The sequence below is a fragment of the Pan paniscus genome, chromosome 19, assembly GCF_029289425.2.
Source record: "Pan paniscus chromosome 19, NHGRI_mPanPan1-v2.0_pri, whole genome shotgun sequence".
Classification (NCBI taxonomy): Eukaryota; Metazoa; Chordata; class Mammalia; order Primates; family Hominidae; genus Pan; species Pan paniscus.
In genome coordinates this window covers 49947891-49962547 of record NC_073268.2, presented here as the reverse complement: position 1 = coordinate 49962547, position 14657 = coordinate 49947891, and positions in this window count along the sequence as shown.

Here is a 14657-nt window from a genome sequence, read left to right as displayed (position 1 = left end):
ACTAGGGAGGAGAAGCTTGCGGAGAGTGATGGCCTCTCTGGGTGCTTTAAAATGCAAACAAAGGCACAGCCACTTTGGAGGTTGGTTTGCAGTTTCTTGATAAAGTTAAATGTACACTTGTCAGACGATCCCACCTTTTGTCAACTAGGTACTAAAGAGAAATGAGACTCATGTTCACACAAAAACTGGTAAGTGGATGTTTATAGCAGTGTTACTAGTAATCACCCAAACAAGGAAGTGGCCCACATGTGCCTCACCTGGTGAGGGGACAAGCAAGCCATGGCCCACCCCGAGATGGAAGCGTCCCGAGCAGGGAGAAAGGAGGATATTGACACCTGGCACCACAAATGTGTCCCAAAGGAAGCAGCTGAGTGGAAGGAGCCAGGCCCTGCCACTTCCTGCTGTGGGTCCCACGTGTGTCCATGGAAGCTGTGAATAGAGTAGGGGATGGAGAACACATCCGTAGCTGCCAGGGGCTGAGGGTGGAGGCGTGGTTACCACAAGGGACAGGAGGCAGTTTTGGGGCTTGGTGTCTTGATCATGGCTACACGGATATGTGCACTTTGTCAAAACTCACAGGACGGTGCACAGCAAAGGATGAGTATAGGTACATTACACCTTAAATTTTTCTTAAAGTGGGGAAAGAAAAAGAAGTTGCCGCAAAAACCTTGTATGTTGAGCCACCAGCCTGTCTGGATTTCAGACACATTGGAGGAGAGGTCGGGTCTGTGGGTTGAGACTGGCGAGTCACCAGCTGTGGATGGAGTCAAGTGACTGAGAGATTAAAGACACCAGACACCTAGACACCGAGGATGTGGCAAGGCGAGGTTGGGAGAGGGCACGTGGGTGGAAGGCATTGGGAATGACAGAGGCAAATTGGTAGGAAGATTGACACACAGATAAAAAGAGACGGTTGGATGAGGCAGAAAGACAGGCAGAGAGACAGACGTGGACTAACAGACAGGCAGAAAGTGGAGACAGAGACAAATATCCACTAACAGCAACAGGTAGACAGAAAGATGCTGTAAAGATAGAAAGTTGTGTAAGTGGATGGATGGAGCTCAGGGTAGCTCTCAAGTGGACACAGACAGAAATGCAGACAGATGTCTTGGCTTACGAGTGCATGAACAGCCTGCCCTGATTTTTTGGGGCATTCTTCTAGATCTTGGATCTATGGTGTTGGCATTGACTTACGCCCTCTTTGGAGTCAGAGACGACTCCTCTCGCTCAGTGCCCTGCTCCACACTTCCCTGCTGCTGGGTCGGCCACTGCTGCACAAGTGGCTGCAGAAATCCCTCCTGGCAGGGACTAAGGCAGGCAGGCTGGGCTGCTGTGCACCCCGGGCCATTTTCTGAGTTGGGAAAAGGGTGCTGTCCAGGTGGTGTGGGCCGTGTAAAGGCAGTAAAGGGTTTCAAGAGGCCTGTCAGTGCATATCATCTGGAGTAGGGTGTGTGCTGGGGAGCGGGGAGGAGGAGGACAGAGAAAGCAGGAAACTTTGAGCCTGCCTGAGGAAGACCATCCACATGGATTATGAAGGATGGCTCATATTGACTGTATTTTCATTCAAATGTGCAAAACTAATTACTGAATTTTTTTACTGACCGGAAATAACTCCTGACTTACAGAATATTTTCATTTCCAAGTTATACTTTACCCTGAGTTACATAGCAGGCGCATCCGTAGTGATTCTGCACCCCACGCCCTCGCCAGCCCCTGGAAGACACTGGCTGGCCCTTGGCTGAAATGACCCAAATCAAAAGCCCCTGCCTTTCTGCTAATGGGCGTTGGGGAGATTGACCAGCAAAGAGCTATGGACAAGAAGCAGGACTGTACATTTAAAAAGGACAAAAATCAGAGCCCAGTCCCAGGCCTGGGCAGCTCCCATCAGCGTCCCATCCCCCTTGCTCTGAACCAGCTGTGGCCCGCACTTTTTCCCATGGTCATGCCTGGGAAATGAAGATGCAGGGACATGCAGGCGAGCTGGGGTGTGGAGTCACATCTGTTTCCAGAACATTCATGCTAAGGGAGGAACAGGGTCCACATTGGAGAACATGGGGCGGGTGACTGGAAAAAGGGAAACTAGAGCCACTTTTATTGTTTCCTGGGGTAACAGAAAACTTGGAGCCACAAGTGAGTCCCGGGAGAGTTTGGGTTAACTGGCCCCGAAGCCATCCTGTGTCGTGTGTGTATGTGTGTGTGTATGTGTGTGTGTGTATGTGTGTTCCACTATGTGTTTTTCCCTGTGTGGCCTCTTTGTGTGTGTGTGTTTGCCTGAACTGGTTTCAGCGGTGAAAATCCTGGTGCTGACATGGACAGAATCCATGAAAGCTTTTCGAGTCCTAAGTCAGCTGACCTATGTTGGGATGTGGCACATGTTGCATTGTCTGCCTTTGAAAAGGGATTTTCTGCGAGGGCTTGCAATGAAGGCACTCTGCTCAGAAAATGGCGGCAGGAAGTCATGCCCCCAAAAGGAGCCACCAGTGAATCCCACTATTAATTGTAAGTCTTAGATTCTGGGCTCAATATTGCCATTTTCATGATGTTCAAGTGATATAAAGGGCCAAAAATGTGAATCTCAAAACTAATGTGGGAATAGAATACTTCCTGCTCTTTGACTGTTTGACTAAGCACATACATCAACCTTTCCATATTTTTATTTACTTTATTCTTGCTTGTTTTGGGTTTAAGGGAAACTTTCAAGATAATTGTACCCTGAAGCCATTTTCCTGGAATGTGTCTAGGCAAGGGATTCCAACTGGAACCCGTGGAGGCCAGGAAAACACTAGTCATCAGGATGTATTGCTTCATCTGGGGAACACCGTAAGGGACTCAACTCCAGGCACTGGTGTCTGGCTTTTGTGCGTTTGCTAAATTGACATGACTCCAGGATCTGTAGCAGGCCCACACATCCTTGATGAATACAGTGAAGTCTTGTTTTTACCAGCACTCAGTTGGCCAAATATCCTTTCCAGCAACGAGATATCAGAGGACACAGTGAAGTTATTCAAATTAGGGTGGAAAAATCATAAAAATTCACTTAAAATCATGTTTATCGAAAGTCCCAGTGGGGTCAGGTTAGGTAGTAAATAACAATACAGAATGAATATTTTAATGAGATTCCAATTTTAAGCTTGTCTTTTTTCCTTTGTGTTTCATTATTTACTCATTGTACATTCACAGAAATACATTTGCTAAGCAAAGAGAATGACATTTGGAAGATAAGTGATTAAATAGTGTCTAAACTAGTTGCAACAACTGAAACCACCACCAGTAACATGGGCTGTTCATTGAACTCTGGCAACAATTAAACATCTATTCATCAGTATCTAAGATACAAAAATAAAACTTTCATCTCTAAAATAGTGAGGTATATGTTCAAACAATGCATCCTTAATTTTTTTTAGAGACAGGGTCTCGCTGTGTTGCCCAGGCAGGTCTTGATCTCCTGGCCTCAAGCAATTCTCCCACCTAGGCCTCCCAAAGTGCTGGGATTATAGGCGTGAGCCACCACGCCTGGCCATCCTTAATTTTTAAGACTCCAAATTAAGTTGGAATAGACTGATATATCTAAATCAGATGAAGCATGTTTCCCTTTAAACGAGGGAACTTACAAAACAGAAGTATTTTTGTTACGTGAGCTAAGAGGCAATAAAGCCTTATTTGACAGTGTGCTAGGTACCCACGATGGCAGCATGAAGACAAAAACAGGAGGAATCAAAGCAATTGTACTGTGCAGATAACATGGTTCTTTAGGGTCAAAGGAGGGCTTCCTTTGTGCTCTATTAATGAAGCATAGTATTCATGATGCGTGAGCGTGGAATGAAATCCCAATGTCCTTTGGCACAGAACCACACTCATTTCATGAAGTGTTCATGAACTGTTGATGGCTGCTTTTACAAAACCATGGCAGAATTGAGTAGTTGTGACAGAGACCATATGGCCTACAAAGCCTAAAATATTTAATATCTCACCATTTATACAAAAAGTTTGGAGATCTCTGATGTAAGCTCCAAGAAGCAGCCAACTTTGTCTGTTTTGTGCACAGACATTCTAGCTCATAAGGAAGGCACTTTTCAAATTATCTGTAATGGATGAATGGACAGACAGATGGGCGGATGGACGCACGGATGGATGGACAGTTCCCACACAGTGTTGGAGTTGACCAATGGTCAGACCATACATTTATGGCAGCAGAATCTACAACCTCATGGGAGCTTATCCCACAGGTTTCAGCCACTTACTATGAAGCAGGCTTAGAAAAGACCAAGAGTGGGGCTCTCCCAGGAAGAAGTGATAGATGGGGAGCAGGTGGTGCTGATGGAAGGGGCTGAGTGGGGTCTGTGGAGGCCACCATGGGTGAGGAGGACGTGGAGGCTACAGGCGCTGGTGGACAGGGGAAAGTTGGCATTAGATGCCAGCCTGCATGACCCGAGAATGCACAGCAGCTCCCGTGATGAGGCTGTACCCAAACTCCACTTTCTAAATTGCATTTTCTGTCCCTTTCATCCGAATCATCCCTCACCTATCAAACGACTTTTCCACCCCTGGCTCCTCCTGTGCTCGCCCACCAAATGCAAGGGAGCTGTTTTCCTCATGCTATGGGCTGTGTCCCCGCAATTCATATGTTGAAGCCCTAACCCTGGTGCCTCAGAATGTGACTGCATTTGAAGATGGGATCTTTAAAGAGGTAATTAAAGTGGAGTGAGGTGATGAGGGTGGTCCTAATTCAATCGGACTGATGTCCTTATAAGAAGAGATTAGGATGAAGGTGTGCACAGAGGGTCAACCATGTGAGGACACAGGGAGAAGACCGCCGTCTACAAGCCAAGGAAGAGCCTGAGGTGACACCGTTTCCCAGGATCCCCGTGGCAGACAGATTGCATTTTATCACTTCCAGGATGAAGAGGGCAGCAAGATGTTCTCCCTGGAAGAGGCACTTACTCTGAATATGGGCTTATCTTCTCTGCCCACAATCCTTCCATGGAAGTATGATCTGTTAACCACAGACCTTTTCACCATCATGGTGTCCCACTCAGAATTGCTCTGACTCAGGAAGCTACTTTATATCAAAGGAATGTGGCAACGGGTCAGTGCTTGTGGAATTCACTGATGCTGCCTTGTTCCCTGCCTTCCAAAAGCAGCTGATCTGGGAGAATAGTGGAATGGAGATTTTTCTCTCTGAGGCAAAGGAAAAAAAAAAGAACTTTACTTGATTATGACTTTCTCTCAATAGAAACACCATATTGCCAAATGCTGCAGACACTAATACGAATGGATGACAAGGCAGCAGTCCTTGCCAGCACACTCAAGCAGGGTCAGAGAAGACACATTGCAGTGGGTGGAATCACGGCCCCTGAATTATCCAGGCCCTCACCCCTGGAACCTAGGACAGTTCCCTGACACAGAGAAAGGCTCTTTGCAGATGTGATTTAAATTAAGGTCTTGAGAAGTGGGGGATTATGATAGATGACCCAGGTGGTCCTAAATGCAATCACATGTGTCTTTATCAGAGGGAGGCAGAGGGAGATTTTACTACAGACAGAAGAGGAGGTGGCCATGTGACCACGGAGGCAGAGGGTGGAGGTGGCCAGCAGCCACTAGAAACTGGAGGAGGCGAGGATTGGGGTCTCCCGGAGCCTGCGGAGGGAGCGCGGCCCTGCTGACACCTTGATTCCGGCCCAGTGAGGCAGGTTTAGGACTCCTGGCCTCTGAACTGTGACAGAATAAATATTTGTTGTCTTCAGCCACCAAGTTTGTGCTAATTTGTTACAGCAGCCACAGGAAATGAATATATCCATGCCAAAATTAATACATGCATTCCATTTTATATTCTTTTCCAACCTTAAAATAAAACCAACAAGTGCTTCCAGATTTTCTTTTATAATTCTCTTTGTGCATTCAGTTCAGTAAATGTTCAAAAGGGTAATACGTTTATAAAATGTGATGCCAAATTGCATAAAATTGACCAGACTAAAGGGGAAAATTTACCATTTTATGAAATAAAATATAATTTACAGATCACCAGCATTAATTTATATCATGTCCTGCTTTGGGCTTCCAAATTCTGTTGGCAATTTTACCCTGGAAAAATATCATGAACCAAATAGGAAAACTGGTATTCTAAATACACTTCCTTCATGTGACACATTTCTTGTGTGTGGATGTAATGAGAATTCAAAAAAAGAAAAAAAAGATGTGTTTTTATTCCTCCCTTTATTGCCAAAATTAAGGCAGTAAAAACAGGCACCAAAGGAACGAGTTAAGATAGATTTAGAAGAGGACAAGTGGAAGCCAGGCAGGGCAGAATTCTAAGATGAGGGTCCAAATCCTCACCCTCCTCCTTAGCAGTGGCCCTGGGATGTGATGCGATGTCACTCCTCTGATTATGGCACATTACATGGCAAAGACGATTTCCGCAGATGCAGAGATACAGGCTCTTCTGATGGTCTTCAAGCGGAAAAAGCCATGTTGTGGAGACAGCCACCTGGCAGGGAATGGATAGGCTTTAATCCTTCTTTAAATGTTTGGTAGCATTCAATAGGGGAGAATGCTGTAGTTTGCATGTTTGACCCCTTAAAAATCTCACATCGAAATTTATCCCCAATGTTGGCGATGGGGCCTAATGGGAGGCATCTGGGTTATGGGGGTGGATTCCTCATGAATAGATTAATGCTTTTCCTCAGGGTGAGTGAGCTCTTGTTCTACTAGTTCCTGGGAGAGCTGGTTGTTAAAAAGAGCCTGGCACCTCCTCCCTCTCTCTCTTGCCTCCGGTCTCGCCCTGTGACCTCTGTGAACACTGGCTCCCCTTCCCCTTCTGCCACGAGTGGACGCTCCTTGAGGCCTCACCAGAAGCAGATGTTGGTGTCATGCTTCCTATACAGGCTGCAGAACTGTGAGCCAAACAAATCTCTTTTCTTTATAAATTACCTAGCCTCAGGGATTCCTTTATAGCAACACGTAACAGACTAAGGCATTTGCTGTTTTGTATAAATGGAATCACACAACATGTGGCCTTTTGTGACTGGCTTGTTTCACTTAGCATCATTTTTTCAGCATTCATCCATGTGGTTGTGTGTATCAGGACTTCATTCTTTTTATGGCTGAATAACAATCCATTGTATGTATACACATTTGATGCACTCCGCACTCCTTCATCTGTTGCTGGACACTTGGGTTGTTTACCCCTTTTGGCTGTTATGAATAATACTGCTATTAACACTGGCATGCAAGTATCTGTTTGAGTCCCTATTTTCAATGCTTTCGGGATTATACCTAGGCGTGGAAATGCAGGGCCATATGGTAATTCTATGTTTAACTTTTTGAGGAAACTCCATGCCATTTGCCACAGTGGCTGCACCATTTTCCATTCCCACCAGCAATATACAAGAATTCCAATTTCTCCACATCCTTGCCAACACTTGTTATTTTCCATTAAAAACATTACAGGCATCCTAGTAGGTGTGAAGTGCTATCTCATTATGGTTTTGAGTTTCATTTCCCCAGTGACAAATGATGTGAGAATCTGGTGGCCCAGTGGGCTGGGCGATCCGCTGGGCTGGATGGTGGGGAGGGTTCACCTGCCTCCTTCGTCCCCTCCCAGAGCTCAGGATGCTTTGTGATGTGGGCCTAAACTCTAGCCAGGAGAGCACATTCTCTGCTCAGGTGCTTGAGGTGGCTGTGAGCTTCAGATGATGAAGAATTTTGTTTGGTTTCTTCTGCATTTTAGTGAGCCCTGGAACTTTGGTTCCATTTTTTCATTTGTATGGAGTTGGGATCATCTTTCTGCCATCTGACTGCATTCGGTGGTGTCCATATTTGCCAGTTTGGAAAAAACATGTACCCAAATCAGGTAATGAAACCCAAGGGCTGCCCACTGAAGCAGTAGGCTTTCATCTTCCCTTCCCAACTCCCATTTTTCTAAATCTATTATTGGGATGGAAAGACCTAGGGATTGGGACTCTTGGGAGATTTAAACATCAGTAGTCTAGAATAGGTTGAGCAGGGACCCCCTGCTAGGCATGGGGCAGGCTTCCAGGGCTAAGCCCCACACCGCAGTGCAGGTTGTGGACCAGTTTCCCTGCCCCCTGCCACCTGCCCAATGCAGGAGTCTCTGGGCCATGCCATTCCCTTTTGGTGGGCTGGGCTGGATAGTGCTGCTAGCCTCTGGCAGACTGGTGGGACCCACAGGAGCTGTCTCAGGGGCTGGACCCTGCAGAATGCAGCCTGCATGTGCCTGAACAGCTGAGATTCCATGCCCCACAATTTAGAAATCCACGTAGAAAAGAATTCTTTATTTGAGATTGGTGGAGAAGGATCAGAAGACCATGTTTTTAAAATCAATGTATATATATGTAGTATGTATTTATTTTTTACTTAGTTTTGCACCTACACTATACACAGGATCAATCAATTTTAAAAATGAATAACACGGAAACGAGACAGATCTCAATGAAACCCATGTAAGATTATTGAGCACATGATTCTTAATCACGCTCTCTCAGGATCTCAAACTCACCAAAATGGACCTGCCTCCTGGATTCCGTGGCGAACAGGCTGTGAGAGTGTCCCTTCTGGTTCTGCTCACAGGCTACAGAGGGCAGCAAACAGGACAAGAATCTGTCTTCGACTCAAGAGCAGCCAGAGACCCTTAGCAGTGGGGGGAGAAATAGGTGTACAGGACTCAAGACCCCTCGCCCAGGAAGATGAGCAGGTCCTGCACCCCAGTTCCTGCCATGGGGTCCAATAAGAGGAACTTAGTGTCAGTGATTTCTTCTTCTGAAGAGAGGGAAGGGTAAACCTAGCCATGGCATGAAGCCTTGGGCAGAGCCCAGGCACACTGAGCAGCAGAGCCATCTCTTGGGTAAAGGGCATATGGACACCAAGAGACAAGTGAGCCATTGCCTGGAGCCTCCAGAGGATGGCAGGCTCGTGCCTGGAGCCAACACAAGGAAAAGAAGTCCACCCAAGGGGGTGCTCAAGGCCCAGGCAGAGCCACCCTGTGATTGCAAGGCACCCACTTCTGAGAGCACAGCAGAGAGAGGAGGGCTGCAGCTCTGTGCGCCTGAGTGTCAGAGAGCTCCACACAATAAGAAGGTCACAGGCGGCGTCCGAGAAACCAAGCAACCTTGCAGTAACCCACTCCCAGGCTTCTAGGGAATGTTTTCCCAGCCAGATCCTGACAGCCCGGAACAGAGCAGCAGGGCCATGGGCCATGCTCACACATGGCAGTTTCCTTGAGTCACCCAGAAAGTCCTCCTCCATCCTCAATCCCAGCAACATGATGGCCTTACTTCTCACTACCAGCCACGCTGAATCTTCCTGAATGGATACATTTATTTACCAAGGAAGGACAGTGTTTTTTCCTCTCTGTGCTGAGTTTGGGGGAAGTTTAGAATATCCCAGGAACTGGAGCTGAGGGAAAAGGTTGGCTTCAGCTCTTTCAGAGAGCCGGCTTGGACTTCTGGAAACTGACCAGCACCTGGCAGGAGGTTTGAAGCCATGTGGGACACCCATGGTCATCCCAGGTTTCTTCACTTGTTTCTGTGAATACTACCTTTAGAAAACCAATACAAAAAACAAAAAACAAACAAACAAACAAAAAAACAAAAAACAAACCCAAGCACTCAGGGACTTAGAAAGTGAGAAGACTCATCAAAGAACAAGCGTCAGGACCTGGTCTTGTCAGTCCTTCCGTGCCCTCGTTCTACTGAACTGCATAGCCACCAGGGTGCCGGGGCTGCACGGGAACCAGACAGTCACAGTTCTACTGTTCAGTCTCCAGGGCAAAAAGAGACCAGAACTTTACATATCCTGAACATGGAACTAAGATTTGGGAGTCTTGAGGCTCTAAGTTCAGAAGGGTGAGGAACAATGGCCATGACTGAATACTTGGGAGGAGAATTGCTTTCATGTGTCCCCAGAGATCCCATCCACCCCAGTTGGAAGCTGGGGACACCAGCACTGCTCCCTGACTCTTAGCTTAGCCTCAGCTGACCCCGAGCTTCCCCTGCCCCTCCCTGTATGGGAACCTAGCACTCCTGGCCCAGCCTGTGTCTTGACAGTGGGGAGGGAGGCTGAGGGGCAGGCAGGAAGGACAGAGCCCTGGCACACCTGGCAGTGGAAGGAGAAGCTGTTACCAGGCAGGGCAAAGAGCACAGGGAGCCCCACAGGTCTTCAAGTAGCACTCGCTTGCTCTCCAGCCACTGGAAGGAGCTGGTGCCATGCTAGAGACATGGAAATTAACTCACAGCCCACCACCTTTCCCCCACCACAAGACAGCCCTGCCTGAAAGTAGGCATACTTACCTTAAAAAAAAAGCTCATATGGACAGGCAAAGGAACTGGCAAAGCTAATGCAATTTTGAAAAACAAGGCCAGGGGAGGTGGCTCATGCCTGTAATCCCAGCACTTTGGAAGGGTGAGGTGGACAGATCACTTGAGGCCAGCTATTGGAGACTGGCCTGGCCAACATGGCGAAGCCCTGTCTCTACTAAAAACACAAAAATTAGCTGGGCCTGGTGGCACACACCTGTAATCACAGCTACCCGGGAGGCTGAATCGCTTGACCCCAGGAGGCAGAGATTGCAGCGAGCCAAGATTATGTGCTCCAGCCTGGGCAACAGAGCGTGACTCTGACTCAAAAAAAAAAAAAAAAAGAAAAGAAAAAAAAGAAAGAAAACAAGAATAAAGTTGCCCCTATTTCAACACTTATTACACAGTGAATAAAGACTGTGCCCATAGGCAGAGGGACAGACACTTCGATCAACAGGACAGAATGGAGACCCAAATTAAAGTGCCCAAGTGATTTTTGACAAATGTGCTCAAGCAATTCATGGGGGGAAAGATGGCCGCTCTGTCACATGGAAGTAGGGAAATCGCACATCACAGGCACAGCAAGCAGGCAGGCAGAGAGAGAGCTCTTGACCTAGACTCTGAAGCCTCACCGTGTACAAACATTCACTCGAGGTGGATCACACACTTCAATGTGAAACGCAAAACTGGAAAACTTTAGGGAAAAGGATTCTAAGAGAAAAGTTAGGTACCTAGGGCTAGGTAAAGATCTTTGAAGGCTTGACCGCAAAAACACGATCTGTAAAGAGAAGTGGATAAATTGGAAGTCATCAAAATAACTCATGCTCTATGAAAGACCCTCGTAAGAGGATGAAATGACTAAACACAGACTGGGAGTCTGATCCAGGACTCACATCCAGAACATATAAAGAACCCTCAAAACTCTTCAATAACTTGATTGGGCCATGATCAGCCTCCTGGCCTCCCCTCCCTGCCTAGAAGTTCCCAGGCTCCTGGGCGCCCTCTTGGAATTAGAGAATCTTTCGGGGTCCCTGGAGTGACTTTCCTTCCTGCATGTATGACAGGAAGGGGAACCCAGGCAGGAATTTACAGACACTGTACTCGTCCTAATGGAATGGGCATCTATTGCATAAGACACATCACAAGCCACTGCCCAACAACAGAGAGACTATGGCAAGGACAAGAGGGACATGCTGTATGGGGCAGGTTGCAGGCCAGAGTGCAGCCATGCTCCGGGGCCTCCCCGGGAGATGGGGTGCACGTCCAGGTGGGAGAAATGGGCTTTCAGGACAAGAGGAGGGATGGCTTTCCAGGGCTGGGGCCAATTCCTTCCTCAGCTTCCATCTCTCAATTTCACATTCTTCCTCGTCACTCACCACAGTCATGGGGGCTGAATTTCTGAATTCCTAAGACTCCCCTCTCCCGGGGAACTGGTGGCTGTCCTGCCCACCTCTCGGATGGCTCCTCCCATCCCTGGCCACATCCACCCCTGGATGCTTCTTGCCCTCACACAGTCCCACAGCCAGCCCCAAAACTGAGCGCCCACAGTGTTTAGAATCCTGCAGCCGCTGGCCCCAGGCTTTGACTCCATGGGCTGAGGCCTTTAAGGACATCAGCAGGACCGATCCAAAGGAGTGCCGTCCACTCAGCCAGAGAACACTGATGCAGGGAGATGGAAATAGGATTTAGTTACTGAGACCTTGTTTACACAAAAATATTCTAAGAGAACTCATAGATGGGAGGGAGTAAACCAGTCTCTGTGGCCCATGGAGAGAGGCTCAGGACAAGTGGGGTCATGGAGAGGAGCCGGGAGCAGAGGATGAAAAGCAGGAAGTTTCAATGTATGTGGTTTAAATGGCCTGGCTCAGCAGGACCCCAGGGGTTCCAAGTCCACTCCTGGTGAGGCCCTGAATAACTCGTCTCTGCAGGCAGCAGGGAGCCACTGCAGGTTTGGGAGGGAGGGAGGGTCATAATGAATAGTGGGTTTGAGAGATTCCTAGGGCGTTTTCTTCCTAATCTCATGATGGGGTTAGGTAAGCAGCCTCGGCCTCAACCCTGCTCCTGCTGCTGCCTCTGCCCTCAGATTCTGCCTCTGGGTCTCTAGGCAGAGGTGCTGTTGCCCCGGAGAGGGTGCTTGACCTTCCAAGGGTTCCCGCTGCTCAGAGGCACACAATTTAGCATATAATTAGAGCATCGAACAGGGAATACTGTGCTAGTTCCTAGGAAACATTTCCTCTGGGCACAGTCCGCCGCATATGCTGCAATTGCACCCAATGGCCCACCCACAGGCTTTGATATCACAGATCCATTTTAGACCCTTTCTCACAAAGGAATGGAAAGAAAAGAAAGTTGAATGCAAATTAAGTACACTCTGTCACAGCCTCGCTATCAGGGTTTCCTGGATCTACAGCACATAAACCTTTCAAACATCACACTGACTACAAAGCAGTCATCGGAATGATCCTTTTGCCAAATATTCAAAGAAAAGAAGCGCAAAGCATGTACAAAGGTTCCAGAGGGTGCAAAGAAAGCCTTTCTATTGCTAGGCATAAAGCTATCACAAAGCAACAGGGCTGTGAGGGTCCCCAGAACAAATTAGTATATACAAAAAGACTAAGTTGCTCCCTTCCACTGGAGCTAGGAACACCTTGAAAAAAATGAACTGGGGTTGAAGGCAGCTGACTCAATTACATATATCTATATCTACACACACACACACACACACACACACACACACACATTTTGCCAGATCTAAAATATACTACAAAGTGCCTCTACTAAAGCCATAATATACAGCACAGCAATAGACCAGCTGACCCATGAAGACTACAAAGTCTGGAAATATCCCAGCTATGTGTGGGAATTTGATATATGATAAAGGCATCATGTCAAATCACTGAGGAAAAGATGGACTTTTAAATAAATGGTGCTGGGAAAACTAGATGGCCATCCTGAAAACAATGAGATTGGGTACACATCTCACATGTCACACAAGATCAAACTCCAATCGACTGGAGATTTAAATGTGGAAACTGAAACCATGTAAGAACCAGAAGTGAACATGAGTAATTCTATGAAAACCTGGGTGTAGAGAAGGCTTTTATCATTATGCTTCAAAGAATCTGATGCACTCACAGAATGAACTAGCAAATTAATACATAAATATTAAATGAAACCTTTTTACATGGCCAAAAACACCATAAATGACAGCAAAATACAAGTAAAAAATTGGGAGACAATGTTTGCAGCAGATAGAAGGTTAATCTAGCTAATATTTAAAAAGTCTTGAAATTGACAGGAAAAAAGAAAAATGTGAATACAAATGGTCCTCAAAGCATCTTTGAATATTTGCAGCTCAGATGCAGAGACCCTAGGGAATCCTGCTGTTGGCCACCTGCAGGAGGAAACGAAAATGAGACTGCTCAGGACTGCGGGGTGACCCCTACAGTTCTCCTTGGACATGGCCTGTTCAGATTCAAACCCAACCCACACCCCAGGTGTGTAGAAGAAGCCTGGCGAGGGCAGGAGGGGGCAGCGAGGGTCCACAGAACATTCAAGTCCACCAGATGTGGCCCACCCTGAGGGCTGGGATCCCAACCTAGGCACTTGGTGGCTGAGGAAACCATGGTGGGTGTTTGGATGACTCTGCCTGGGCCTGTGTCCAAGGATGCAAATGACTACCCTCAGTGATTCAACCAAGGCCAGGGAGGCCTCGCCTCAGTCGGGGAGCAGCAGGTGGCAAACTGGAGCCCAGGCTGGGCAAACAGGAGCCTTGGCTGAGTTAGTGTGACCCAGGATGAGTCAAGGCTGAATGAGTTGAGTGTCCAATCCTCTTGCTGGTGGGTGGGGATCACGTCCCCTCAACTGGAAACAGGGCGGGCTCTGAGACAGCTGTGCCCACTGAAGGGCGGGGAAAGATTCACCTGCTGGTTTCTGGCCCAGGACTGAGGACACTGGCACCTTTCCCTGCCTGTCTCTTGGGACTTTCTTTTCATGATCCCTGAGCCTCCATGGAAGAAGTCCAACCACCTGAGACCAGCAGGCTGGAGGCCAGGTGCAGGTTCTCTGGAAGCAACCCTTCCAAGGCACAAGTGCGGCCATCCAGGTCTGAAACCAGCCCAGACACCACTGAAAACCATCATGCGTCCCAGGTGGAGACCACATAGAGCAGAAGAATCTTACAGGAAGGACTTAGGATTCCTAGAAGTATTCTTGGTATGACGGTCATACAAGACCATAGAAAGACACACAGGTATTATAATGGTTGAGTTTGTTCCATGGAAACAGTGGGACTAATTATAAATCTCATTAAAGGATATGAGCGAAGACTGAGGACCAAACTCCTGT